Source organism: Megalopta genalis, unplaced genomic scaffold (genome assembly GCF_051020955.1).
Source record: "Megalopta genalis isolate 19385.01 unplaced genomic scaffold, iyMegGena1_principal scaffold0040, whole genome shotgun sequence".
Classification (NCBI taxonomy): Eukaryota; Metazoa; Arthropoda; class Insecta; order Hymenoptera; family Halictidae; genus Megalopta; species Megalopta genalis.
In genome coordinates, this window is record NW_027476109.1 from 1,538,377 (window position 1) to 1,563,996 (window position 25,620).

The window sequence follows — 25,620 nt, forward strand, 5'->3', positions numbered from 1 at the left end:
TTGTACAATTGTTCATTTGTTCATTTGTTCATTCGTTCATTTGTTCATTTGTTCACTTGTTCATTTGTTCATTTGATCATTTGTTCACTTGTTCATTTGTTCATTTGTTCATTTGTTCATTTGTTCATTTGTCCATTCGTTCATTTTTCCACTTGTTCATTTGTTCATATATTCATTTGTTCAATTGTACAATTGTACAATTGTTCATTTGTTCATTTGTTCATTTGTTCACTTGTTCATTTGTTCATTTGTTCATTTGATCATTTTTTCCATTCGTTCATTGCCCACTTGTTCATTTGTTCATTTGTTCATTTCTTCATATGTTCATTTGCTCATTTGTTCATTTGTTCATTTGTTCTTTTATCCAATTCTTCATTTCTTCATTTGTACAATTGTACAATTGTTCATTTGTTCATTTGTTCATTTGTTCATTTGTTCATTTCTTCAATTGTTCATTTGTCCAATTGTACAATTGTACAATTGTTCATTTGTTCATTCGTTCATTCGCTCATTTGTTCATTTGGTCATTTGTTCATTTGTTCATTTGTTCATTTGTCCATTTGTTCATTTGTTCATTTGTTCATTCGTTCATATGTTCATTTGTTCAATTGTACAATTATTCATTTGTTCATTTTTCCATTCGTTTATTTGTCCACTTGTTCATTTGTTCATTTGTACATTTGTTCATTTGTTCACTTGTTCATTTGTCCATTTGTTCATTTGTTCATTTGTCCATTCGTTCATTTGTCCACTTGTTCATTTGTTCATTTGTTCATTTGTTCATTCGTTCATTGGTTCATTTGTTCAATTGTACAATAGTACAATTGTTGATTTGCTCATTTGTTCATTTGTTCATTTGTTCACTTGGTTCATTTGTTCATGTGTTCATTTGTTCACTTGTTCATTTGTTCTTTTGTTCTTTTGTCCAATTCTTCATTTCTTCATTTGTACAATTGTACAATTGTTCATTTGTTCATTTGTTCATTTGTTCAATTGTTCAATTGTTCAATTGCTCAATTGTTCATTTGTTCAATTGTACAATTTTTCATTTGATCAATTGTACAATTGTTCAATTGTTCATTCGTTCATTCGCTCATTTGTTCATTTGGTCATTTGTTCATTTGTTCATTTGTTCATTTGTCCATTTGTTCACTTGTTCATTTGTTCATATGTTCATTTGTTCAATTGTACAATTGTTCATTTGTTCATTTGTTCAATTGTACAATTGTTCATTTGTTCATTTGTTCAATTGTACAATTGTACAACTGTTGATTTGCTCATTTGTTCATTTGTTCATTTGTTCAATTGTACAATTGTTCATTTGTTCATTTGTTCATTTGTTCATTTGTTCATTTGTTCAATTGTACAATTGTTCATTTGTTCAATTGTACAATTGTTCATTTTTTCATTCGTTCATTCGCTCATTTGTTCATTTGGTCATTTGTTCATTTGTTCATTTATTCATTTATTCATTTGTTCATTTGTTCATTCGTTCATTTGTTCACTTGTTCATTTGTTCATTTGTTCATTTGTTCATTTGACCATTCGTTCATTTGTCCACTTGTTAATTTGATCATTTGTTCATTTGTTCATTCGTTCATTCGTTCATTTGTTCAATTGTACAATTGTTCATTTGTTCAATTGTACAATTGTTCATATGTTCAATTGTACAATTTTTCATTTGTTCATTCGTTCATTCGTTCATTTGTTCATTTGTTCACTTGCTCATTTGTTCATTTGTTCATTTGTTCATTTGTTCATTTGTTCAATTGTTCATTCGTTCATTTGTTCAATTGTACAATTGTTCATTTGTTCAATTGTACAATTGTTCATATGTTCAATTGTACAATTTTTCATTTGTTCATTCGTTCATTCGTTCATTTGTTCATTTGTTCACTTGCTCATTTGTTCATTTGTTCATTTGTTCATTTGTTCAATTGTTCATTTGTTCATTTGTTCATTTGTTCAATTGTTCAATTGTTCATTTGTTCAATTGTACAATTGTTCATTTGTTCATTTGTTCAATTGATCATTTGTTCAATTGTACAATTGTTCATTTGTTCAATTGTTCAATTGTACAATTGTTCATTTGTTCAATTGTACAATTGTTCATTTGTTCATTTATTCAATTGTACAATTGTTCATTTGTTCATTTATTCAATTGTACAATTGTTCATTTGTTCATTTATTCAATTGTACAATTGTTCATTTGTTCAATTGTGCAATTGTTCATTTGTCCATTCGTTCATTTGTCCACTTGTTCATTTGTTCATTTCTTCATTTGTTCACTTGTTGATTTGTTCATTTGTTCATTTGCTCATTTGTTCATTTGTCCATTCGTTCATTCGTTCATTTGTTCATTTGTTCATTCGTTCATTCGTTCATTCGTTCATTTGTTCAATTGTACAATTGTACAATTGTTCATTTGTTCATTTGTTCATTCGTTCATTTGTTCATTTGTTCACTTGTTCATTTGTTCATTTGTTCATTTGTTCATTTGTTCACTTGTTCATTTGTTCATTTGTTCATTTCTTTTTTTGTCCATTCGTTCATTTGTCCACTTGTTCATTTGTTCATTTGTTCATTTGTTCACTTGTTTATTTGTTCATTTGTTCTTTTGTCCAATTCTTCATTTCTTCATTTGTACAATTGTACAATTGTTCATTTGTTCATTTGTTCATTTGTTCATTTCTTCATTTGTTCAATTGTTCAATTGCTCAATTGTTCATTTGTTCAATTGTACAATTTTTCATTTGTTCCATTGTACAATTGTTCAATTGTTCATTCGTTCATTCGCTCATTTGTTCATTTGGTCATTTGTTCATTTGTTCACTTGTCCATTTGTTCACTTGTTCATTTGTTCATTTGTTCATTTGTTCATTTGTTCATTTGTTCATTTGTTCAATTGTACAATTGTTCATTTGTTCAATTGTACAATTGTTCATTTGTTCAATTGTACAATTCTTTATTTGTTCAATTGTACAATTGTTCATTTGTCCATTTGTTCATTTCTTCATTTGTTCATTTCTTCATATGTTCATTTGCTCAGTTGTTCATTTGTCCATTTGTTCATTTGTTCATTTGTTCTTTTGTTCATTTGTTCACTTGTTCATTTGTTCATTTGTTCTTTTGTCCAATTCTTCATTTCTTCATTTGTTCAACTGTACAATTGTTCATTTGTTCATTTGTTCATTTGTTCATTTGTTCAATTGTTCAATTGTCAATTTGTTCAATTGTTAATTTGCCCAATTGTACAATTGCTCCCTTGTTCAATTGTACAATTGTTCATTTGTTCAATTGTACAATTGTTCATTTGTTCATTTGTCCATTCGTTCATTTGTCCACTTGTTCATTTGTTCATTTGTTCACTTGTTCATTTGTTCATTTGTTCATTTGATCATTTAATCATTTGTTCATTTGTTCATTTGTTCAATTGTTCAATTGTTCATATGTTCATTTGTTCAATTGTACAATTGTTCATTCGTTCATTCGCGCATTTGTTCATTTGTTCATTTGTTCATTTGTTCATTTGTCCATTTGTTCATTTGTTCATTTGTTCATTTGTTCATTTGTTCATTTGTTCATTTGTTCATATGTTCATTTGTTCAATTGTACAATTGTACATTTGTTCAATAGTACAATTGTTCATTTGATCAATTGTACAATTGTTCATTTGTTCAATTGTACAATTGTTCATTTGTTCAATTGTACAATTGTTCTTTTGTTCAATAGTACAATTGTTCATTTGTTCAATTGTACAATTGTTCTTTTGTTCAATAGTACAATTGTTCATTTGTTCAATTGTACAATTGTTCATTTGTTCAATTGTACAATTGTTCATTTGTTCAATTGTACAATTGTTCATTTGTCCATTCGTTCATTTGTCCACTTGTTCATTTATCCATTTGTTCATTTGTTCACTTGTTGATTTGTTCATTTGTCCATTCGTTCATTCGTTCATTTGTTCATTTGTTCATTCGTTCATTCGTTCATTCGTTCATTTGTTCAATTGTACAATTGTACAATTGTTCATTTGTTCATTTGTTCATTCGTTCATTTGTTCATTTGTTCACTTGTTCATTTGTTCATTTGTTCATTTGATCATTTTTTCCATTCGTTCATTTGTCCACTTGCTCATTTGTTCATTTGTTCATTTGTTCGTTTGTTCATTCGTTCATTTGTTCATTTGTTCACTTGTTCATTTGTTCATTTGATCATTTGTTCACTTGTTCATTTGTTCATTTGTTCATTTGTTCATTTGTTCATTTGTTCATTTGTTCAATTGTTCAATTGTTCAATTGATCATTTGTTCAATTGTACAATTGTTCATTTGATCATTTGAACAATTGATCATTTGTTCAATTGTACAATTGTTCATTTGTTCAATTGTACAATTGTTCATTTGTTCATTTTTTCATTTGTTCATTTGTTCATTTGTTCATTTGTTCATTTATTCAATTGTTCAATTGTTCAATTGATCATTTGTTCAATTGTACAATTGTTCATTTGTTCATTTGTTCAATTGATCATTCGTTCATTTGTCCACTTGTTCATTTGTTCACTTGTTCATTTGTTCATTTGTTCTTTTGTCCAATTCTTCATTTCTTCATTTGTTCAATTGTCATTTGTTCATTTGTTCATTTGTTTTATTTGTTCATTTGTTCATTTGTTCATTTGTTCATTTGTTCATTTGTTTATTTGTTTATTTGTTCACTTGTTCATTTGTTCATTTGTTCATTTGTTCAATTGTACAATTGTTCATTTGTTCAATTGAACAATTGTTCATTTGTTCATTCGTTCATTTGTTCATTCGTTCATTTGTTCATTTGTTCACTTGTTCATTTGTTCATTTGATCATTTGTTCATTTGTTCATTTGTTCATTTGTTCAATTGTTCATTTGTTCAATTGTACAATTGTTCATTTGTTCAATTGTTCAATTGTTCATTTGTTCAATTGTACAATTGTTCACTTGTTCATTTGCCCATTCGTTCATTTGTCTACTTGTTCATTTGTTCATTTGTTCAGTTGTTCATTTGTTCATTTGTTCACTTGTTCATTTGTTCATTCGTTCATTCGTTCATTTGTTCAATTGTTCAATTGTCAATTGTTCATTTGTTCAATTGTACAATTGTTCATTTGTTCAATTGTATAATTGTTCATTTGTTCATTTGTTCTTTTGTTCATTTGTCCATTTGTCCATTTGTTCATTTGTTCATTTGTTCATTTGTTCACTTTGTACATTTGTTCATTTGTTCATTTGTTCATTTGTTCATTTGTCCATTCCTTCATTTGTCCACTTGTTAATTTGTTCATTTGTTCATTTGTCCATTCGTTCATTTTTCCACTTGTTCATTTGTTCATATGTTCATTTGTTCAATTGTACAATTGTACAATTGTTCATTTGTTCATTTGTTCATTTGTTCATTTGTTCATTTCTTCATATGTTCATTTGCTCATTTGTTCATTTGTTCATTTGTTCTTTTATCCAATTCTTCATTTCATCATTTGTACAATTGTACAATTGTTCATTTGTTCATTTGTTCATTTGTTCATTTGTTCATTTCTTCAATTGTTCATTTGTCCAATTGTACAATTGTACAATTGTTCATTTGTTCATTCGTTCATTCGCTCATTTGTTCATTTGGTCATTTGTTCATTTGTTCATTTGTTCATTTGTCCATTTGTTCATTTGTTCATTTGTTCATTCGTTCATATGTTCATTTGATCAATTGTACAATTATTCATTTGTTCATTTTTCCATTCGTTTATTTGTCCACTTGTTCATTTGTTCACTTGTACATTTGTTCATTTGTTCACTTGTTCATTTGTCCATTTGTTCATTTGTTCATTTGTCCATTCGTTCATTTGTCCACTTGTTCATTTGTTCATTTGTTCATTTGTTCATTCGTTCATTGGTTCATTTGTTCAATTGTACAATAGTACAATTGTTGATTTGCTCATTTGTTCATTTGTTCATTTGTTCACTTGGTTCATTTGTTCATGTGTTCATTTGTTCACTTGTTCATTTGTTCTTTTGTTCTTTTGTCCAATTCTTCATTTCTTCATTTGTACAATTGTACAATTGTTCATTTGTTCATTTGTTCATTTGTTCAATTGTTCAATTGTTCAATTGCTCAATTGTTCATTTGTTCAATTGTACAATTTTTCATTTGATCAATTGTACAATTGTTCAATTGTTCATTCCTTCATTCGCTCATTTGTTCATTTGGTCATTTGTTCATTTGTTCATTTGTTCATTTGTCCATTTGTTCACTTGTTCATTTGTTCATTTGTTCATATGTTCATTTGTTCAATTGTACAATTGTTCATTTGTTCATTTGTTCAATTGTACAATTGTTCATTTGTTCATTTGTTCATTTGTTCAATTGTACAATTGTACAACTGTTGATTTGCTCATTTGTTCATTTGTTCATTTGTTCAATTGTACAATTGTTCATTTGTTCATTTGTTCATTTGTTCATTTGTTCATTTGTTCATTTGTTCAATTGTACAATTGTTCTTTTGTTCAATTGTACAATTGTTCATTTTTTCATTCGTTCATTCGCTCATTTGTTCATTTGGTCATTTGTTCATTTGTTCATTTATACATTTATTCATTTGTTCATTTGTTCATTCGTTCATTTGTTCACTTGTTCATTTGTTCATTTGTTCATTTATTCATTTATTCATTTGTTCATTTGTTCATTCGTTCATTTGTTCACTTGTTCATTTGTTCATTTGTTCATTTGTTCATTTGACCATTCGTTCATTTGTCCACTTGTTAATTTGATCATTTGTTCATTTGTTCATTCGTTCATTCGTTCATTCGTTCATTTGTTCAATTGTACAATTGTTCATTTGTTCAATTGTACAATTGTTCATATGTTCAATTGTACAATTTTTCATTTGTTCATTCGTTCATTCGTTCATTTGTTCATTTGTTCACTTACTCATTTGTTCATTTGTTCATTTGTTCATTTGTTCAATTGTTCATTTGTTCATTTGTTCATTTGTTCAATTGTTCAATTGTTCAATTGATCATTTGTTCAATTGTACAATTGTTCATTTGTTCATTTGTTCAATTGATCATTTGTTCAATTGTACAATTGTTCATTTGTTCAATTGTACAATTGTTCATTTGTTCATTTATTCAATTGTACAATTGTTCATTTGTTCATTTATTCAATTGTACAATTGTTCATTTGTTCATTTATTCAATTGTACAATTGTTCATTTGTTCATTTATTCAATTGTACAATTGTTCATTTGTTCAATTGTACAATTGTTCATTTGTCCATTCCTTCATTTGTCCACTTGTTCATTTGATCATTTGTTCATTTGTTCACTTGTTGATTTGTTTATTTGTTCATTTGCTCATTTGTTCATTTGTCCATTCGTTCATTCGTTCATTTGTTCATTTGTTCATTCGTTTATTCGTTCATTCGTTCATTTGTTCAATTGTACAATTGTACAATTGTTCATTTGTTCATTTGTTCATTCGTTCATTTGTTCATTTGTTCACTTGTTCATTTGTTCATTTGTTTATTTGTTGATTTGTTCACTTGTTCATTTGTTCATTTGTTCATTTGTTTTTTTGTCCATTCGTTCATTTGTCCACTTGTTCATTTGTTCATTTGTTCACTTGTTCATTTGTTCATTTGTTCTTTTGTCCAATTCTTCATTTCTTCATTTGTACAATTGTACAATTGTTCATTTGTTCATTTGTTCATTTGTTCGTTTGTTCATTTCTTCAATTGTTCAATTGCTCAATTGTTCATTTGTCCAATTGTACAATTTTTCATTTGTTCAATTGTACAATTGTTCATTTGTTCATTCGTTCATTCGCTCACTTGTTCATTTGGTCATTTGTTCATTTGTTCATTTGTTCATTTGTCCATTTGTTAATTTGTTCATTTGTTCATTTGTTCATTTGTTCATATGTTCATTTGTTCAATTGTACAATTATTCATTTGTTCATTTGTCCATTCGTTTATTTGTCCACTTGTTCATTTGTTCATTTGTACATTTGTTCATTTGTTCACTTGTTCATTTGTCAATTTGTTCATTTGTTCATTTGTCCATTCGTTCATTTGTCCACTTGTTCATTTGTTCATTTGTTCATTTGTTCATTCGTTCATTGGTTCATTTGTTCAATTGTACAATTGTACAATTGTTGATTTGCTCATTTGTTCATTTGTTCATTTGTTCATTTGTTCACTTGTTCATTTGTTCATGTGTTCATTTGTTCACTTGTTCATTTGTTCTTTTGTTCTTTTGTCCAATTCTTCATTTCTTCATTTGTACAATTGTACAATTGTTCATTTGTTCATTTGTTCATTTGTTCATTTGTTCATTTGTTCAATTGTTCAATTGCTCAATTGTTCATTTGTTCAATTGTACAATTTTTCATTTGTTCAATTGTACAATTGTTCAATTGTTCATTCGTTCATTCGCTCATTTGTTCATTTGGTCATTTGTTCATTTGTTCATTTGTCCATTTGTTCACTTGTTCATTTGTTCATTTGTTCATATGTTCATTTGTTCAATTGTACAATTGTTCATTTGTTCATTTGTTCAATTGTACAATTGTTCATTTGTTCATTTGTTCAATTGTACAATTGTACAACTGTTGATTTGCTCATTTGTTCATTTGTTCATTTGTTCAATTGTACAATTGTTCATTTGTTCATTTGTTCATTTGTTCATTTGTTCAATTGTACAATTGTTCATTTGTTCAATTGTACAATTGTTCATTTGTTCAATTGTACAATTGTTCATTTGTTCAATTGTACAATTGTTCATTTGTTCATTTCTTCATTTGTTCATTTGTTCATTTGTTCACTTGTTCATTTGTTCATTTGTTCATTTGTTCATTTGTTTTTTTGTCCATTCGTTCATTTGTCCACTTGTTCATTTGTTCATTTGTTCATTTGTCCATTCGTTCATTTTTCCACTTGTTCATTTGTTCATATGTTCATTTGTTCAATTGTACAATTGTTCATTTGTTCATTTGTTCATTTGTTCATTTGTTCATTTGTTCATTTCTTCATATGTTCATTCGTTCATTTGTTCATTTGTTCATTCGTTCATTCGTTCATTCGTTCATTTGTTCAATTGTACAATTGTACAATTGTTCATTTGTTCATTTGTTCATTCGTTCATTTGTTCATTTGTTCACTTGTTCATTTGTTCATTTGATCATTTGTTCACTTGTTCATTTGTTCATTTGTTCATTTGTTCATTTGTTCATTTGTTCATTTGTTCATTTGTTCATTTGTTCATTTGTTCAATTGTTCAATTGTTCAATTGATCATTTGTTCAATTGTACAATTGTTCATTTGTTCATTTGTTCAATTGATCATTTGTTCAATTGTACAATTGTTCATTTGTTCAATTGTACAATTGTTTTTTGTTCATTTGTTCAATTGTACAATTGTTCATTTGTTCAATTGTACAATTGTTCATTTGTCCATTCGTTCATTTGTCCACTTGTTCATTTATTCATTTGTTCACTTGTTGATTTGTTCATTTGTCCATTCGTTCATTCGTTCATTTGTTCATTTGTTCATTCGTTCATTCGTTCATTCGTTCATTTGTTCAATTGTACAATTGTACAATTGTTCATTTGTTCATTTGTTCATTCGTTCATTTGTTCATTTGTTCACTTCTTCATTTGTTCATTTGTTCATTTGTTCCTATGTTCACTTGTTCATTTGTTCATTTGTTCATTTGATCATTTTTTCCATTCGTTCATTGCCCACTTGTTCATTTGTTCATTTGTTCATTTGTTTTATTTGTTTTATTTGTTCATTTGTTCATTTGTTCATTTGTTCATTTGTTCATTTGTTCATTTGGTCATTTGTTCATTTGTTCATTTGTCCATTTGTTCACTTGTTCATTTGTTCATTTGTTCATATGTTCATTTGTTCAATTGTACAATTGTTCATTTGTTCATTTGTTCAATTGTACAATTGTTCATTTGTTCATTTGTTCAATTGTACAATTGTACAACTGTTGATTTGCTCATTTGTTCATTTGTTCATTTGTTCAATTGTACAATTGTACAATTGTTCATTTGTTCATTTGTTCATTTGTTCATTTGTTCAATTGTACAATTGTTCATTTGTTCAATTGTACAATTGTTCATTTGTTCAATTGTACAATTGTTCATTTGTTCAATTGTACAATTGTTCATTTGTTCATTTTTTCATTTGTTCATTTGTTCATTTGTTCACTTGTTCATTTGTTCATTTGTTCATTTGTTCATTTGTTTTTTTGTCCATTCGTTCATTTGTCCACTTGTTCATTTGTTCATTTGTTCATTTGTCCATTCGTTCATTTTTCCACTTGTTCATTTGTTCATATGTTCATTTGTTCAATTGTACAATTGTTCATTTGTTCATTTGTTCATTTGTTCATTTGTTCATTTGTTCATTTCTTCATATGTTCATTCGTTCATTTGTTCATTTGTTCATTCGTTCATTCGTTCATTCGTTCATTTGTTCAATTGTACAATTGTACAATTGTTCATTTGTTCATTTGTTCATTCGTTCATTTGTTCATTTGTTCACTTGTTCATTTGTTCATTTGATCATTTGTTCACTTGTTCATTTGTTCATTTGTTCATTTGTTCATTTGTTCATTTGTTCATTTGTTCATTTGTTCAATTGTTCAATTGTTCATTTGTTCAATTGTACAATTGTTCATTTGTTCAATTGTACAATTGTTCATTTGTTCAATTGTACAATTGTTCATTTGTCCATTCGTTCATTTGTCCACTTGTTCATTTATCCATTTGTTCATTTGTTCACTTGTTGATTTGTTCATTTGTCCATTCGTTCATTCGTTCATTTGTTCATTTGTTCATTCGTTCATTCGTTCATTCGTTCATTTGTTCAATTGTACAATTGTACAATTGTTCATTTGTTCATTTGTTCATTCGTTCATTTGTTCATTTGTTCACTTGTTCATTTGTTCATTTGTTCATTTGATCATTTTTTCCATTCGTTCATTTGTCCACTTGCTCATTTGTTCATTTGTTCATTTGTTCGTTTGTTCATTCGTTCATTTGTTCATTTGTTCACTTGTTCATTTGCTCATTTGTTCATTTGTCCATTCGTTCATTCGTTCATTTGTTCATTTGTTCATTCGTTTATTCGTTCATTCGTTCATTTGTTCAATTGTACAATTGTACAATTGTTCATTTGTTCATTTGTTCATTCGTTCATTTGTTCATTTGTTCACTTGTTCATTTGTTCATTTGTTTATTTGTTGATTTGTTCACTTGTTCATTTGTTCATTTGTTCATTTGTTTTTTTGTCCATTCGTTCATTTGTCCACTTGTTCATTTGTTCATTTGTTCACTTGTTCATTTGTTCATTTGTTCTTTTGTCCAATTCTTCATTTCTTCATTTGTACAATTGTACAATTGTTCATTTGTTCATTTGTTCATTTGTTCGTTTGTTCATTTCTTCAATTGTTCAATTGCTCAATTGTTCATTTGTCCAATTGTACAATTTTTCATTTGTTCAATTGTACAATTGTTCATTTGTTCATTCGTTCATTCGCTCACTTGTTCATTTGGTCATTTGTTCATTTGTTCATTTGTTCATTTGTCCATTTGTTAATTTGTTCATTTGTTCATTTGTTCATTTGTTCATATGTTCATTTGTTCAATTGTACAATTATTCATTTGTTCATTTGTCCATTCGTTTATTTGTCCACTTGTTCATTTGTTCATTTGTACATTTGTTCATTTGTTCACTTGTTCATTTGTCAATTTGTTCATTTGTTCATTTGTCCATTCGTTCATTTGTCCACTTGTTCATTTGTTCATTTGTTCATTTGTTCATTCGTTCATTGGTTCATTTGTTCAATTGTACAATTGTACAATTGTTGATTTGCTCATTTGTTCATTTGTTCATTTGTTCATTTGTTCACTTGTTCATTTGTTCATGTGTTCATTTGTTCACTTGTTCATTTGTTCTTTTGTTCTTTTGTCCAATTCTTCATTTCTTCATTTGTACAATTGTACAATTGTTCATTTGTTCATTTGTTCATTTGTTCATTTGTTCATTTGTTCAATTGTTCAATTGCTCAATTGTTCATTTGTTCAATTGTACAATTTTTCATTTGTTCAATTGTACAATTGTTCAATTGTTCATTCGTTCATTCGCTCATTTGTTCATTTGGTCATTTGTTCATTTGTTCATTTGTCCATTTGTTCACTTGTTCATTTGTTCATTTGTTCATATGTTCATTTGTTCAATTGTACAATTGTTCATTTGTTCATTTGTTCAATTGTACAATTGTTCATTTGTTCATTTGTTCAATTGTACAATTGTACAACTGTTGATTTGCTCATTTGTTCATTTGTTCATTTGTTCAATTGTACAATTGTTCATTTGTTCATTTGTTCATTTGTTCATTTGTTCAATTGTACAATTGTTCATTTGTTCAATTGTACAATTGTTCATTTGTTCAATTGTACAATTGTTCATTTGTTCAATTGTACAATTGTTCATTTGTTCATTTCTTCATTTGTTCATTTGTTCATTTGTTCACTTGTTCATTTGTTCATTTGTTCATTTGTTCATTTGTTTTTTTGTCCATTCGTTCATTTGTCCACTTGTTCATTTGTTCATTTGTTCATTTGTCCATTCGTTCATTTTTCCACTTGTTCATTTGTTCATATGTTCATTTGTTCAATTGTACAATTGTTCATTTGTTCATTTGTTCATTTGTTCATTTGTTCATTTGTTCATTTCTTCATATGTTCATTCGTTCATTTGTTCATTTGTTCATTCGTTCATTCGTTCATTCGTTCATTTGTTCAATTGTACAATTGTACAATTGTTCATTTGTTCATTTGTTCATTCGTTCATTTGTTCATTTGTTCACTTGTTCATTTGTTCATTTGATCATTTGTTCACTTGTTCATTTGTTCATTTGTTCATTTGTTCATTTGTTCATTTGTTCATTTGTTCATTTGTTCATTTGTTCATTTGTTCAATTGTTCAATTGTTCAATTGATCATTTGTTCAATTGTACAATTGTTCATTTGTTCATTTGTTCAATTGATCATTTGTTCAATTGTACAATTGTTCATTTGTTCAATTGTACAATTGTTTTTTGTTCATTTGTTCAATTGTACAATTGTTCATTTGTTCAATTGTACAATTGTTCATTTGTCCATTCGTTCATTTGTCCACTTGTTCATTTATTCATTTGTTCACTTGTTGATTTGTTCATTTGTCCATTCGTTCATTCGTTCATTTGTTCATTTGTTCATTCGTTCATTCGTTCATTCGTTCATTTGTTCAATTGTACAATTGTACAATTGTTCATTTGTTCATTTGTTCATTCGTTCATTTGTTCATTTGTTCACTTCTTCATTTGTTCATTTGTTCATTTGTTCCTATGTTCACTTGTTCATTTGTTCATTTGTTCATTTGATCATTTTTTCCATTCGTTCATTGCCCACTTGTTCATTTGTTCATTTGTTCATTTGTTTTATTTGTTTTATTTGTTCATTTGTTCATTTGTTCATTTGTTCATTTGTTCATTTGTTCATTTGGTCATTTGTTCATTTGTTCATTTGTCCATTTGTTCACTTGTTCATTTGTTCATTTGTTCATATGTTCATTTGTTCAATTGTACAATTGTTCATTTGTTCATTTGTTCAATTGTACAATTGTTCATTTGTTCATTTGTTCAATTGTACAATTGTACAACTGTTGATTTGCTCATTTGTTCATTTGTTCATTTGTTCAATTGTACAATTGTACAATTGTTCATTTGTTCATTTGTTCATTTGTTCATTTGTTCAATTGTACAATTGTTCATTTGTTCAATTGTACAATTGTTCATTTGTTCAATTGTACAATTGTTCATTTGTTCAATTGTACAATTGTTCATTTGTTCATTTTTTCATTTGTTCATTTGTTCATTTGTTCACTTGTTCATTTGTTCATTTGTTCATTTGTTCATTTGTTTTTTTGTCCATTCGTTCATTTGTCCACTTGTTCATTTGTTCATTTGTTCATTTGTCCATTCGTTCATTTTTCCACTTGTTCATTTGTTCATATGTTCATTTGTTCAATTGTACAATTGTTCATTTGTTCATTTGTTCATTTGTTCATTTGTTCATTTGTTCATTTCTTCATATGTTCATTCGTTCATTTGTTCATTTGTTCATTCGTTCATTCGTTCATTCGTTCATTTGTTCAATTGTACAATTGTACAATTGTTCATTTGTTCATTTGTTCATTCGTTCATTTGTTCATTTGTTCACTTGTTCATTTGTTCATTTGATCATTTGTTCACTTGTTCATTTGTTCATTTGTTCATTTGTTCATTTGTTCATTTGTTCATTTGTTCATTTGTTCAATTGTTCAATTGTTCAATTGATCATTTGTTCAATTGTACAATTGTTCATTTGTTCATTTGTTCAATTGATCATTTGTTCAATTGTACAATTGTTCATTTGTTCAATTGTACAATTGTTTTTTGTTCATTTGTTCAATTGTACAATTGTTCATTTGTTCAATTGTACAATTGTTCATTTGTCCATTCGTTCATTTGTCCACTTGTTCATTTATTCATTTGTTCATTTGTTCACTTGTTGATTTGTTCATTTGTCCATTCGTTCATTCGTTCATTTGTTCATTTGTTCATTCGTTCATTCGTTCATTCGTTCATTTGTTCAATTGTACAATTGTACAATTGTTCATTTGTTCATTTGTTCATTCGTTCATTTGTTCATTTGTTCACTTCTTCATTTGTTCATTTGTTCATTTGTTCCTATGTTCACTTGTTCATTTGTTCATTTGTTCATTTGATCATTTTTTCCATTCGTTCATTGCCCACTTGTTCATTTGTTCATTTGTTCATTTGTTTTATTTGTTTTATTTGTTCATTTGTTCATTTGTTCATTTGTTCATTTGTTCATTTGTTCATTTGTTCATTTGTTCATTTGTTCATTTGTTCACTTGTTCATTTGTTCATTTGTTCAATTGTACAATTGTTCATTTGTTCAATTGAACAATTGTTCATTTGTTCATTTGTTCATTCGTTCATTTGTTCATTTGTTCACTTGTTCATTTGTTCATTTGATCATTTGTTCATTTGTTCATTTGTTCATTTGTTCATTTGTTCAATTGTTCATTTGTTCAATTGTACAATTGTTCATTTGTTCAATTGTACAATTGTTCACTTGTTCATTTGCCCATTCGTTCATTTGTCCACTTGTTCATTTGTTCATTTGTTCATTTGTTCATTTGTTCATTTGTTCATTTGTTCACTTGTTCATTTGTTCATTTGTTCATTTGTCCATTCGTTCATTTGTCCACTTGTTCATTTGTTCATTTGTTCACTTGTTCATTCGTTCATTTGTTCATTTGTTCACTTGTTCATTTGTTCATTTGTTCATTTGTTCATATGTTCACTTGTTCATTTGTTCATTTGTTCATTTGATCATTTTTTCCATTCGTTCATTTGTCCACTTGTTCATTTGTTCATTTGTTCATTTGTTTTATTTGTTCATTTGTTCATTTGTTCATTTGTTCATTTGTTCATTTGTTCATTTGTTCATTTGTTCACTTGTTCATTTGTTCATTTGTTCATTTGTTCAATTGTACAATTGTTCATTTGTTCAATTGAACAATTGTTCATTTGTTCATTTGTTCATTCGTTCATTTGTTCATTTTTTCACTTGTTCATTTGTTCATTTGATCATTTGTTCATTTGATCATTTGTTCATTTGTTCATTTGTTCAATTGTTCATTTGTTCAATTGTACAATTGTTCATTTGTTCAATTGTACAATTGTTCACTTGTTCATTTGCCCATTCGTTCATTTGTCCACTTGTTCATTTGTTCATTTGTTCATTTGTTCATTTGTTCACTTGTTCATTTGTTCATTTGTTCATTTATCCATTCGTTCATTTGTCCACTTGTTCATTTGTTCATTTGTTCATTTGTTCATTCGTTCATTCGTTCATTTGTTCAATTGTCAATTGTTCATTTGTTCAATTGTACAATTGTCCATTTGTTCAATTGTATAATTGTTCATTTGTTCTTTTGTTCATTTGTCCATTTGTCCAATTGTTCATTTGTTCATTTGTTCATTTGTTCATTTGTTCATTTGTTCATTTGTTCATTTGTTCATTTGTTCATTTGTTCATTTGTTCATTTGTTCATTTGTTCATTTGTTCATTTGTTCATTTGTTCATTTGTTCATTTGTTCATTTGTTCATTTGTTCATTTGTTCCTTTGTTCATTTGCTCATTTGTTCACTTGTTCTTTTGTTCACTTGATCATTTGTTCATTTGTTCTTTTATCCAATTCTTCATTTCTTCATTTGTACAATTGTACAATTGTTCATTTGTTCATTTGTTCATTTGTTCATTTGTTCATTTCTTCAATTGTTCAATTGCTCAATTGTTCATTTGTCCAATTGTACAATTTTTCATTTGTTCAATTGTACAATTGTTCATTTGTTCATTCGTTCATTCGCTCATTTGTTCATTTGGTCATTTGTTCATTTGTTCATTTGTTCATTTGTCCATTTGTTCATTTGTTCATTTGTTCATTTGTTCATATGTTCATTTGTTCAATTGTACAATTATTCATTTGTTCATTTGTCCATTCGTTTATTTGTCCACTTGTTCATTTGTTCATTTGTACATTTGTTCATTTGTTCACTTGTTCATTTGTTCATTTGTTCATTTATCCATTCGTTCATTTGTCCACTTGTTCATTTGTTCATTTGTTCATTTGTTCATTCGTTCATTCGTTCATTTGTTCAATTGTCAATTGTTCATTTGTTCAATTGTACAATTGTCCATTTGTTCAATTGTATAATTGTTCATTTGTTCATTTGTTCTTTTGTTCATTTGTCCATTTGTCCAATTGTTCATTTGTTCATTTGTTCATTTGTTCATTTGTTCATTTGTTCATTTGTTCATTTGTTCATTTGTTCATTTGTTCATTTGTTCATTTGTTCATTTGTTCATTTGTTCATTTGTTCATTTGTTCATTTGTTCATTTGTTCATTTGTTCATTTGTTCATTTGTTCATTTGTTCCTTTGTTCATTTGCTCATTTGTTCACTTGTTCTTTTGTTCACTTGATCATTTGTTCATTTGTTCTTTTATCCAATTCTTCATTTCTTCATTTGTACAATTGTACAATTGTTCATTTGTTCATTTGTTCATTTGTTCATTTGTTCATTTCTTCAATTGTTCAATTGCTCAATTGTTCATTTGTCCAATTGTACAATTTTTCATTTGTTCAATTGTACAATTGTTCATTTGTTCATTCGTTCATTCGCTCATTTGTTCATTTGGTCATTTGTTCATTTGTTCATTTGTTCATTTGTCCATTTGTTCATTTGTTCATTTGTTCATTTGTTCATATGTTCATTTGTTCAATTGTACAATTATTCATTTGTTCATTTGTCCATTCGTTTATTTGTCCACTTGTTCATTTGTTCATTTGTACATTTGTTCATTTGTTCACTTGTTCATTTGTCCATTTGTTCATTTGTTCATTTGTCCATTCGTTCATTTGTCCACTTGTTCATTTGTTCATTTGTTCATTTGTTCATTCGTTCATTGGTTCATTTGTTCAATTGTACAATTGTACAATTGTTGATTTGCTCATTTGTTCATTTGTTCATTTGTTCACTTGTTCATTTGTTCATGTGTTCATTTGTTCACTTGTTCATTTGTTCTTTTGTTCTTTTGTCCAATTCTTCATTTCTTCATTTGTACAATTGTACAATTGTTCATTTGTTCATTTGTTCATTTGTTCATTTGTTCAATTGTTTATTAGTTCAATTGTACAATTGTTCATTTGTTCATTCGTTCATTTGTTCATTTGTTCACTTGTTCATTTGTTCATTTGATCATTTGTTCACTTGTTCATTTGTTCATTTGTTCATTTGTTCATTTGTTCATTTGTTCATTTGTTCATTTGTTCATTTGTTCATTTGTTCATTTGTTCAATTGTTCAATTGTTCAATTGATCATTTGTTCAATTGTACAATTGTTCATTTGTTCATTTGTTCAATTGATCATTTGTTCAATTGATCATTTGTTCAATTGTACAATTGTTCATTTGTTCAATTGTACAATTGTTCATTTGTCCATTCGTTCATTTGCCCACTTGTTCATTTATTCATTTGTTCATTTGTTCACTTGTTGATTTGTTCATTTGTCCATTCGTTCATTCGTTCATTTGTTCATTTGTTCATTCGTTCATTCGTTCATTCGTTCATTTGTTCAATTGTACAATTGTACAATTGTTCATTTGTTCATTTGTTCATTTGTTCATTCGTTCATTTGTTCATTTGTTCAATTGTACAATTATTCATTTGTTCATTTGTCCATTCGTTTATTTGTCCACTTGTTCATTTGTTCATTTGTACATTTGTTCATTTGTTCACTTGTTCATTTGTCCATTTGTTCATTTGTTCATTTGTCCATTCGTTCATTTGTCCACTTGTTCATTTGTTCATTTGTTCATTTGTTCATTCGTTCATTGGTTCATTTGTTCAATTGTACAATTGTACAATTGTTGATTTGCTCATTTGTTCATTTGTTCATTTGTTCACTTGTTCATTTGTTCATGTGTTCATTTGTTCACTTGTTCATTTGTTCTTTTGTTCTTTTGTCCAATTCTTCATTTCTTCATTTGTACAATTGTACAATTGTTCATTTGTTCATTTGTTCATTTGTTCATTTGTTCATTTGTTCATTTGTTCAATTGTTCAATTGCTCAATTGTTCATTTGTTCAATTGTACAATTTTTCATTTGTTCAATTGTACAATTGTACAATTGTTCATTTGTTCATTTGTTCATTTGTTCATTTGTTCATTTGTTCATTTGTTCAATTGTTCAATTGCTCAATTGTTCATTTGTTCAATTGTACAATTTTTCATTTGTTCAATTGTACAATTGTACAATTGTTCATTCGCTCATTTGTTCATTTGTCCATTTGTTCATTTGTTCATTTGTTCATTTGTTCATTTGTTCATATGATCATTTGTTCAATTGTACAATTATTCATTTGTTCATTTGTCCATTCGTTTATTTGTCCACTTGTTCATTTGTTCATTTGTACATTTGTTCATTTGTTCACTTGTTCATTTGTCCATTTGTTCATTTGTTCATTTGTCCATTCGTTCATTTGTCCACTTGTTCATTTGTTCATTTGTTCATTTGTTCATTCGTTCATTGGTTCATTTGTTCAATTGTACAATTGTACAATTGTTGATTTGCTCATTTGTTCATTTGTTCATTTGTTCATTTGTTCACTTGTTCATTTGTTCATGTGTTCATTTGTTCACTTGTTCATTTGTTCTTTTGTCCAATTCTTCATTTCTTCATTTGTACAATTGTACAATTGTTCATTTGTTCATTTGTTCATTTCTTCACTTGTTCAATTGCTCAATTGTTCATTTGTCCAATTGTACAATTTTTCATTTGTTCAATTGTACAATTGTTCATTTGTTCATTCGTTCATTCGCTCATTTGTTCATTTGGTCATTTGTTCATTTGTTCATTTGTTCATTTGTCCATTTGTTCATTTGTTCATTTGTTCATTTGTTCATATGTTCATTTGTTCAATTGTACAATTATTCATTTGTTCATTTGTCCATTCGTTTATTTGTCCACTTGTTCATTTGTTCATTTGTACATTTGTTCATTTGTTCACTTGTTCATTTGTCCATTTGTTCATTTGTTCATTTGTCCATTCGTTCATTTGTCCACTTGTTCATTTGTTCATTTGTTCATTTGTTCATTTGTTCATTCGTTCATTGGTTCATTTGTTCAATTGTACAATTGTACAATTGTTGATTTGCTCATTTGTTCATTTGTTCATTTGTTCACTTGTTCATTTGTTCATGTGTTCATTTGTTCACTTGTTCATTTGTTCTTTTGTTCTTTTGTCCAATTCTTCATTTCTTCATTTGTACAATTGTACAATTGTTCATTTGTTCATTTGTTCATTTGTTCATTTGTTCATTTGTTCATTTGTTCATTTGTTCAATTGTTCAATTGCTCAATTGTTCATTTGTTCAATTGTACAATTTTTCATTTGTTCAATTGTACAATTGTTTAATTGTTCATTCGTTCATTCGCCCATTTGTTCATTTGGTCATTTGTTCATTTGTTCATTTGTCCATTTGTTCACTTGTTCATTTGTTCATTTGTTCATATGTTCATTTGTTCAATTGTACAATTGTTTTTTGTTCATTTGTTCAATTGTACAATTGTTCATTTGTTCATTTGTTCAATTGTACAATTGTACAACTGTTGATTTGCTCATTTGTTCATTTGTTCATTTTTTCAATTGTACAATTGTTCATTTGTTCATTTGTTCATTTGTTCGTTCGTTCATTCGCTCACTTGTTCATTTGGTCATTTGTTCATTTGTTCATTTGTTCATTTGTCCATTTGTTAATTTGTTCATTTGTTCATTTGTTCATTTGTTCATATGTTCATTTGTTCAATTGTACAATTATTCATTTGTTCATTTGTCCATTCGTTTATTTGTCCACTTGTTCATTTGTTCATTTGTACATTTGTTCATTTGTTCACTTGTTCATTTGTCCATTTGTTCATTTGTTCATTTGTCCATTCGTTCATTTGTCCACTTGTTCATTTGTTCATTTGTTCATTTGTTCATTCGTTCATTGGTTCATTTGTTCAATTGTACAATTGTACAATTGTTGATTTGCTCATTTGTTCATTTGTTCATTTGTTCACTTGTTCATTTGTTCATGTGTTCATTTGTTCACTTGTTCATTTGTTCTTTTGTTCTTTTGTCCAATTCTTCATTTCTTCATTTGTACAATTGTACAATTGTTCATTTGTTCATTTGTTCATTTGTTCATTTGTTCATTTGTTCAATTGTTCAATTGCTCAATTGTTCATTTGTTCAATTGTACAATTTTTCATTTGTTCAATTGTACAATTGTTCAATTGTTCATTCGTTCATTCGCTCATTTGTTCATTTGGTCATTTGTTCATTTGTCCATTTGTTCACTTGTTCATTTGTTCATTTGTTCATATGTTCATTTGTTCAATTGTACAATTGTTCATTTGTTCATTTGTTCAATTGTACAATTGTTCATTTGTTCATTTGTTCAATTGTACAATTGTACAACTGTTGATTTGCTCATTTGTTCATTTGTTCATTTGTTCAATTGTACAATTGTTCATTTGTTCATTTGTTCATTTGTTCATTTGTTCAATTGTACAATTGTTCATTTGTTCAATTGTACAATTGATCATTTGTTCAATTGTACAATTGTTCATTTGTTCAATTGTACAATTGTTCATTTGTTCATTTTTTCATTTGTTCATTTGTTCATTTGTTCACTTGTTCATTTGTTCATTTGTTCATTTGTTCATTTGTTTTTTTGTCCATTCGTTCATTTGTCCACTTGTTCATTTGTTCATTTGTTCATTTGTCCATTCGTTCATTTTTCCACTTGTTCATTTGTTCATATGTTCATTTGTTCAATTGTACAATTGTTCATTTGTTCATTTGTTCATTTGTTCATTTGTTCATTTGTTCATTTCTTCATATGTTCATTCGTTCATTTGTTCATTTGTTCATTCGTTCATTCGTTCATTCGTTCATTTGTTCAATTGTACAATTGTACAATTGTTCATTTGTTCATTTGTTCATTCGTTCATTTGTTCATTTGTTCACTTGTTCATTTGTTCATTTGATCATTTGTTCACTTGTTCATTTGTTCATTTGTTCATTTGTTCATTTGTTCATTTGTTCATTTGTTCATTTGTTCAATTGTTCAATTGTTCAATTGATCATTTGTTCAATTGTACAATTGTTCATTTGTTCATTTGTTCAATTGATCATTTGTTCAATTGTACAATTGTTCATTTGTTCAATTGTCCAATTGTTTTTTGTTCATTTGTTCAATTGTACAATTGTTCATTTGTTCAATTGTACAATTGTTCATTTGTCCATTCGTTCATTTGTCCACTTGTTCATTTATTCATTTGTTCATTTGTTCACTTGTAGATTTGTTCATTTGTCCATTCGTTCATTCGTTCATTTGTTCATTTGTTCATTCGTTCATTCGTTCATTCTCTCATTTGTACAATTGTACAATTGTTCATTTGTTCATTTGTTCATTTGTTCATTTGTGCTTTTTTTTCAATTGTTCAATTGCTCAATTGTTCATTTGTTCAATTGTTCAATTGCTCAATTGTTCATTTGTTCAATTGTTCAATTGCTCAATTGTTCATTTGTTCAATTGTACAATTGTTCATTTGTTCAATTGTACAATTTTTCATTTGTTCAATTGTACAATTGTTCAATTGTTCATTCGTTCATTCGCTCATTTGTTCATTTGGTCATTTGTTCATTTGGTCATTTGTCCATTTGTTCACTTGTTCATTTGTTCATTTGTTCATATGTTCATTTCTTCAATTGTACAATTGTTCATTTGTTCATTTGTTCAATTGTACAATTGTTCATTTGTTCATTTGTTCAATTGTACAATTGTACAACTGTTGATTTGCTCATTTGTACATTTGTTCATTTGTTCAATTGTACAATTGTTCATTTGTTCATTTGTTCATTTGTTCATTTGTTCAATTGTACAATTGTTCATTTGTTCATTTGTTCATTTGTTCAATTGTACAATTGTACAACTGTTGATTTGCTCATTTGTTCATTTGTTCATTTGTTCAATTGTACAATTGTTCATTTGTTCATTTGTTCATTTGTTCATTTGTTCAATTGTACAATTGTTCATTTGTTCAATTGTACAATTGTTCATTTGTTCAATTGTACAATTGTTCATTTGTTCAATTGTACAATTGTTCATTTGTTCAATTGTACAATTGTTCATTTGTTCAATTGTACAATTGTTCATTTGTTCAATTGTACAATTGTTCATTTGTTCAATTGTACAATTGTTCATTTGTTCAATTGTACAATTGTTCATTTGTTCAATTGTACAATTGTTCATTTATTCAATTGTTCAATTGTTCATTTGTTCAATTGTACAATTGTTCATTTGTTCATTCGTTCATTAGTTCCTTTTTGCACTTGTTCATTTGTTCATTTGATCATTTGTTCACTTGTTCATTTGTTCATTTGTTCATTTGTTCATTTGTTCATTTGTTCATTTGTTCAATTGTTCAATTGTTCAATTGATCATTTGTTCAATTGTACAATTGTTCATTTGTTCATTTGTTCAATTGATCATTTGTTCAATTGTACAATTGTTCATTTGTTCAATTGTACAATTGTTTTTTGTTCATTTGTTCAATTGTACAATTGTTCATTTGTTCAATTGTACAATTGTTCATTTGTCCATTCGTTCATTTGTCCACTTGTTCATTTATTCATTTGTTCATTTGTTCACTTGTTGATTTGTTCATTTGTCCATTCGTTCATTCGTTCATTTGTTCATTTGTTCATTCGTTCATTCGTTCATTCGTTCATTTGTTCAATTGTACAATTGTACAATTGTTCATTTGTTCATTTGTTCATTCGTTCATTTGTTCATTTGTTCACTTCTTCATTTGTTCATTTGTTCATTTGTTCATATGTTCACTTGTTCATTTGTTCATTTGTTCATTTGATCATTTTTTCCATTCGTTCATTGCCCACTTGTTCATTTGTTCATTTGTTCATTTGTTTTATTTGTTTTATTTGTTCATTTGTTCATTTGTTCATTTGTTCATTTGTTCATTTGTTCATTTGTTCATTTGTTCATTTGTTCACTTGTTCATTTGTTCATTTGTTCATTTGTTCAATTGTACAATTGTTCATTTGTTCAATTGAACAATTGTTCATTTGTTCATTTGTTCATTCGTTCATTTGTTCATTTGTTCACTTGTTCATTTGTTCATTTGATCATTTGTTCATTTGTTCATTTGTTCATTTGTTCATTTGTTCAATTGTTCATTTGTTCAATTGTACAATTGTTCATTTGTTCAATTGTACAAATGTTCACTTGTTCATTTGCCCATTCGTTCATTTGTCCACTTGTTCATTTGTTCATTTGTTCATTTGTTCATTTGTTCATTTGTTCATTTGTTCACTTGTTCATTTGTTCATTTGTTCATTTGTCCATTCGTTCATTTGTCCACTTGTTCATTTGTTCATTTGTTCATTTGTTCATTCGTTCATTTGTTCATTTGTTCACTTGTTCATTTGTTCATTTGTTCATTTGTTCATATGTTCACTTGTTCATTTGTTCATTTGTTCATTTGATCATTTTTTCCATTCGTTCATTTGTCCACTTGTTCATTTGTACATTTGTTCATTTGTTTTATTTGTTCATTTGTTCATTTGTTCATTTGTTCATTTGTTCATTTGTTCATTTGTTCATTTGTTCACTTGTTCATTTGTTCATTTGTTCATTTGTTCAATTGTACAATTGTTCATTTGTTCAATTGAACAATTGTTCATTTGTTCATTTGTTCATTCGTTCATTTGTTCATTTTTTCACTTGTTCATTTGTTCATTTGATCATTTGTTCATTTGATCATTTGTTCATTTGTTCATTTGTTCAATTGTTCATTTGTTCAATTGTACAATTGTTCATTTCTTCAATTGTACAATTGTTCACTTGTTCATTTGCCCATTCGTTCATTTGTCCACTTGTTCATTTGTTCATTTGTTCATTTGTTCATTTGTTCACTTGTTCATTTGTTCATTTGTTCATTTATCCATTCGTTCATTTGTCCACTTGTTCATTTGTTCATTTGTTCATTTGTTCATTCGTTCATTCGTTCATTTGTTCAATTGTCAATTGTTCATTTGTTCAATTGTACAATTGTCCATTTGTTCAATTGTATAATTGTTCATTTGTTCATTTGTTCTTTTGTTCATTTGTCCATTTGTCCAATTGTTCATTTGTTCATTTGTTCATTTGTTCATTTGTTCATTTGTTCATTTGTTCATTTGTTCATTTGTTCATTTGTTCATTTGTTCATTTGTTCATTTGTTCATTTGTTCCTTTGTTCATTTGCTCATTTGTTCACTTGTTCTTTTGTTCACTTGATCATTTGTTCATTTGTTCTTTTATCCAATTCTTCATTTCTTCATTTGTACAATTGTACAATTGTTCATTTGTTCATTTGTTCATTTGTTCATTTGTTCATTTCTTCAATTGTTCAATTGCTCAATTGTTCATTTGTCCAATTGTACAATTTTTCATTTGTTCAATTGTACAATTGTTCATTTGTTCATTCGTTCATTCGCTCATTTGTTCATTTGGTCATTTGTTCATTTGTTCATTTGTTCATTTGTCCATTTGTTCATTTGTTCATTTGTTCATTTGTTCATATGTTCATTTGTTCAATTGTACAATTATTCATTTGTTCATTTGTCCATTCGTTTATTTGTCCACTTGTTCATTTGTTCATTTGTACATTTGTTCATTTGTTCACTTGTTCATTTGTCCATTTGTTCATTTGTTCATTTGTCCATTCGTTCATTTGTCCACTTGTTCATTTGTTCATTTGTTCATTTGTTCATTTGTTCATTCGTTCATTGGTTCATTTGTTCAATTGTACAATTGTACAATTGTTGATTTGCTCATTTGTTCATTTGTTCATTTGT